Here is a 5,827-nt window from a genome sequence, read left to right on the forward strand (position 1 = left end):
GAGTGAGAGTGAGAGATAGAGAAGAGAGAGTGAGTGAGAGTGAGAGATAGAGAAGAGAGAGAAGAGATATTAAGTGAGAGGAGTGAATGTGAGAGAGAGGGTCGGATTTGGGGAGAGGGAAAGAGAGGAGAGGTAAGAAATAGAGAAAGACATTGAGAAAATTGTGAAGGAGTTATTTTTGTTTTAAAAATTGTATCACTTTGTGCGACGAAATATTGGTAGTGCAAAGTCTTAAAAAAATTTTAAAAATAAAATTTCCTGCGTCCCATTTTTGGCGCCTGCCCAAATTTAAGGATTTTGTGGGACAAAATATGTTCGTCGAGCAGAATTAAATTTTTTTATAAATAATAAAAAAGAAAATAATTTTATTTTACAATTTAAAATATAAATAAATTAAAATAAATAGAGTTTAGGCAACCAAATGTTGATTCGTTGCACAAAGAAAATAATTTAGTTTAACAATGAAAAATATATAATTAAATTAAAAAACAAGTAAATAGGGTTAAGGCGACGAAGTATTGATATTTGTCGCACAAAGTTTTAAAAAAATAATAAAAACATATGAAAATAGCTATATTTTAAATTTTATAATATAAAATTAAATAAAAAAATTGGTTTAGGTGATGAAATATTTGGATTTTGTTGCGCAAAGGTTTTTAAAAAATTATTTTTTATTTTTGTAGAGACTTTGCTCTACGAAGTTTAAAATTTCATCGCACAAAGTAACTTTGAGCGATAATGTTTGTTGATGCACAAAACCGGAGGTCTTGGAACAACGTAAATCCGACCGTGAATCTGCAAGTAATGTAAATAACACAAGATGTATCGTGGTTCACCCCAAGGTTTGGGCTACGTCCACACTGATTGTATTGTATTTCTCTGTTGAAGAGGGAGAGAGAGAGCTTAGAGCTTAGGGGGTGTGAGGAAGCTTAGGGTTTGTGAGGGTGAGGATGCCCTTTTATAGAATAAGGGCTCCTCCCCTAATTACATATTTGCCCCTTCCTTTATTACATAATTACATTTAAGTCCCTCGAGTATTTATACGAGGTCTAAATACGAGGCCCTAAATATGGTATAAACAGTAGTCCCCCAAGTCTTCAGTCAAGAGAGTCTTTTGGCTGGAGACTTGAAATTCAGTCCATGTGTGGGCCGAAGTAACTAGATGCTGTCTTGAACTGATGCTCGATATGTGGCAGTGCTCAATCTGAAATGACGCTTAACTAGAAGTAGCATACGCTGCGAGGCTGCTCGACTCGTTGCTTATGTTGCCTTGGTTGGCTCGGCTTGCGGCGTTTGAAGGTGAGGGAGTCTTTTTTATAGAATAAGGGCTCGCTCCTCAATACATGAATGATGGGCTAGAGTTGATGCTCTCTAATGGTGGTGAGGGAGTCATTTTTATAGAATAAGGGCTCACTCCTCAATACATGGATGATGGGCTAGAGTTAATGCTCTCTAATGATGGTGAGGGGGTCCCTTTTATAGAATAAGGGCTCGTTCCTCATACATAAATGATGGGCTAGAGTTGATGCTCTTTAATGATGGTGAGGGAGTCCCTTTTATAGAATAAAGGCTCGTTCCTCAATACATAAATGATGGGTTAAGTCCCCCGAGTATTTTTCATGAGGCCCAGTTGAGGCCCAATATATGGTACATAATGTAGTCCCCCAAGTCTTCGGTCAATAGAGTCTGTTGGCTGGAGACTTCAAATTGAATCCATGTATGGGTCGAAGTGGCAGTTGTTTGGATGCGGTATTTGTATACCCTGCACTGAAGCTTTGTACGTGAAGCTTTGCAAGTGAAGCTTTGAAGCTAGAGCTCTGTAAATGAAGCTTTTGAAGCTGATTGACATGAGTGATGCTCATGAATGTTTATGTTAATTGACATGAGTGATGCTCATGGATGTTGTCATGAGTGATGCTCATGAATGTTAACATGAGTGATGCTCATGAATGTTGACATGAATGATGGTCATGAATGTTTATGTATTATTGTCATGAGTGATATTCATGAATGTTTATGTATGAATGACATGAGTAATGCTCATGTATAATTTGGAGTACTAGGCGTACTTTTGATTACCTGGTTGGTGGCATGAAAGAGAGTACGGGTTGTACATTTCATCACCTGGTTGGTGGCATGAATGGCTAGTTGCCAAATGATATTGGAGTACGAGTTATACATTTCATCACCTGGTTGGTGGTAATAACGGCAGGTTACCGAATAATTTTGGAGTACTGGGCGTACTTTTGGTCACCTGGTTGGTGATAATAAAGGCAGGTTGTGAAATAATTTTGGAGTACTGGGCGCACTTTTGATCACCTGGTTGGTGGTAATAGCGGCAGGTTGTTGAATAATTGTGGAGTACTGAGCGTACTTTTGATCGCCTGGTTGGAGCTATTTTGGGCTTATAGGCCTTCGCCCTCTACACAACATTCCAGCCCATTTATTTTGGTTTGGGGGCTTTGCCTTTTTTTTTTTTTTTACCCTCTGATGTGGTTTATACAGATATTTCCGAAAAATAAGAAAAATTACATCATTTTAAAGTAAGGAACCCTTATCTTCCTCTTGGGTCTTCCTGTAGCTTTCTTAGAGAATGGGTAGGGAACATGTGTTCCCTTTCATGATGAAAATTTCATTATTGGTGGGCATCTTCTTTGGTGGTTGACAAAAGCAAAAGTACTGGCTTTTTCCTTTCTGCATTGCAGGTTTTCACCATGTTGCTTTGCCAGTTCATCAATTATGGGGTGGAGTGGTTGGAAATGATTTCCTTTGTTGCTTTTAGTGAAGGCTTTTTCAGCAAAGTGGAAACATGTCTTCATCAATCATAACCTCACCTCACCTCGCAGCCAATCGTCCTCTCCTTATGCTAGTCCCGCTAAAGGCCTTGAGAACACTGTGATTAGCATTATATATCCGGACAGTTTTTATCTTTGCTGCTTTGAGAAGAGTAGCAACTTTATCAAGAAAAGAGATGTTATCTGCAACTTTATCTAACGATAACCTCATCTTCATCGTCTGATCGTCACACGATGAGTCAAGCTCCGCTAGTTGATCTCGGCTTCCCCCACCAACACCCAAGTTGATTCTGGCTTGCATTGCCAGCACCACCTCCTTCATTGCCACGTCAGCATCCATTATATTCCTTAACGGGATCTCTCCTATCTGGGTCGGCGTGAGTACCCCGCCCCAGTCTACTGCTTCGAAGAGTGGGTGGGCATCGAGCCTCAATTAATTCTTTGCCAGCTGCCGGAAGGTGAGGGGACCGCAGGTACCGAGGCTGACGTGGACGTCCATGCGTTCGCAGTGCAGCAGTGCCGTGTCGTTCATCTCCGCAGCAAGACCAGAGGCCGTCAGTGAAGTTGAGTAACCCCGACAGCGTCACTCTCCCTCCGCTGTTTTGCTCGTCGTCATTTTCGAGGACAAAAGATTCCTCGCATGTGTCACGGATCGCCATTGCTGCAATCTGGTTCCGGGATTTTGGCTTATGCTTGCTGATCATCTCCGTCTACTACAATTTCTGCTCTCAAAGCTGGTACTAGAGCATCATGGCGGCTGATCATCCAAATAAGCTAATTGACATGAGATGGCAGCTGGTGTTGTCGACGTGGTGTTTCTCTCTCTTCATCCCCAACAAGCCCCTTTAACCATTTTGTAGATCTCCCCATGTTTTTTGCTATCTTACTTTCTCTCTCTAGAATATGAAGTTGAAAGCAAATGTAGAGAGAGAAAATGAGAAGAGAGAAACAAGTGAGAGTGAAGAAAGAAGGTCAGAGCGAGAGAAAGGGAGGGAATTGAGGAGTGTTTCAGATTTGGATCTTTTCTGTTTTTGGGTTTTTTGTGGTTTTGCAGATTCTGTGATTTTGCAGATTCACAGCGGAGGTGAAAAATTGAGAAAGAACCAACATAACTTTTCGTGTCGTTTCCCACAGACGGCGCCAAATGTTGATGCACAAAACCGGAGGTCTTGGAATAACGTAAATCCGATCGTGAATCTGCAAGTAATGTAAATAACACAAGATGTATCGTGGTTCACCCCAAGGTTTGGGCTACGTCCACACTGATTGTATTGTATTTCTCTGTTGAAGAGGGAGAGAGAGAGAGCTTAGAGCTTAGGGGGTGTGAGGAAGCTTAGGGTTTGTGAGGGTGAGGATGCCCTTTTATAGAATAAGGGCTCCTCCCCTAATTACATATTTGCCCCTTCCTTTATTACATAATTACATTTAAGTCCCTCGAGTATTTATACGAGGTCTAAATACGAGGCCCTAAATATGGTATAAACAATGTTTGTTTCGTCACACAAAATTTCATTGCTCAAGGAGTTTTTTTAACTAGCGATTCCTCCTTCAAAGCTGATGAGTTTCCTGTGGAAGATGAAGAACCTTCATCTCTGTCTTGCTACTAGAAGATGAAAAACTTTTTGAAACCCAAGAGCAGGCACGAGAAAATGTTAATGCATGGAGACTTCATATAGCTTCAAATATGTGGACATATGCTATGAATAACGAGAGTCAAAGATGAGAAATGATGATTTATCTATTTTGATATATTGCAAACTATATTTTCTTTATCACTTATTTTCCTATAAAGTTTATAGGTTTAGCCGATCATGTAATATGTGCAAGAATTGAATTTGTGGCTTGCATTCCAATGAGTTCAATATAGATTTTACTCTTACCAAAATAAATAAATAAATAAATAAATAAATAAATAATTGCCCAATGAATCTATTAGACTCCATAAAATCCATTGAACTTCAAAACAAAATTCATATCAAATATTTTTAAAACCCCTATACGGCAATCACTCAAAACACACCACTACAACGAGGAGTCCTGAGATTGATATGACCCATAAGTGGCATACCAAGCACCAAAACATACGCTAGACAGCGAGGCTACAAAATCCTAGCAGCGACACAAACCAATTGCCGAAGCAATACAGAATAGTCATAAAAACAAGACTATAAAACAAAAGAACAGGGTGACGTGTGACGGGTCCACAAAGAGATGCAGCTGCAAGTTGGCAGCAGACGTGGGTAGCAAAGGCAAAGGCACTTGCAGGAATGTCGGGAGGAGTGGGAGGCCAGCTGTAGCCGGGATGAGCTCAGAGAGGTAGGGAGGAAGATCCACCCAATGCCACCATAGTCATCGGAACGCTCCACACCCCAAAACCAACATAAAAGTACAAATAGTGGCCAACTATTCCTCCAACTGGAGTTGGTCGCAATGATGGCAAGAAAAGCGGTTGCACCGCCATCCCCACCACCACCACGAACTCAAAGAGGACAAAACGATACCAGCTGGCAAACATGCACACCAGCAAATCGGGAAACCAAGAAGCTGTCGCCGAAAAGCTCCACGTGCAAACCACACCCAGGAGCAACACAAAACCGAAAAAAAATGAAATCTCCGAAGGCAAGACCGCCACCAACCAGGTAAGAAAAGCAGAAAAAGAAAAAGAACTACAAGTCTAATACCCACAAACCAACCTAGAAAACCCACCAAAAAATGCAGATCTAAGCCCCAAACAAGAGCCCATTGCGGCAATAGATTAGGGGAGTGGGTCGGAGGCTCACAGAAGTCATGAGCACTGGAAGCGCACAAAAGAGTACGGGGAGAAGGTGCAGGTCAGACCAAGGAAACAAAGAGGAAAGAGAGAGCAGCGGCTGGAGGGGTTCAGGTGTGCGGATATAAAGGAAAAAAGTGTGGAAAGCAGCAAGGGTAGGGAGTAGGAAGCGAGGGGTGGAAAGGTTAGGAGGAGGGGGATGCTAGAGAGAGGTGGGAGGGGCTACCGTCGACCCAAGCCTAAGCAAAGGACTGACGGCTAA

General features: G+C 41.5%; 1 long non-coding RNA gene across 1 annotated transcript; it reads left to right on the forward strand.

Moving 5' to 3' along the window:
• Window positions 1-741: 741 nt before the first annotated feature.
• On the forward strand, window positions 742-4,253 carry LOC126606564 (uncharacterized). Its single transcript, XR_007617243.1, has 2 exons — window positions 742-934; window positions 4,133-4,253. It is a non-coding gene; the product is annotated as an uncharacterized LOC126606564 (long non-coding RNA).
• Window positions 4,254-5,827: the final 1,574 nt, after the last annotated feature.

This window comes from Malus sylvestris, chromosome 16 (assembly GCF_916048215.2).
Source record: "Malus sylvestris chromosome 16, drMalSylv7.2, whole genome shotgun sequence".
In the NCBI taxonomy this organism is placed as follows: domain Eukaryota; kingdom Viridiplantae; phylum Streptophyta; class Magnoliopsida; order Rosales; family Rosaceae; genus Malus; species Malus sylvestris.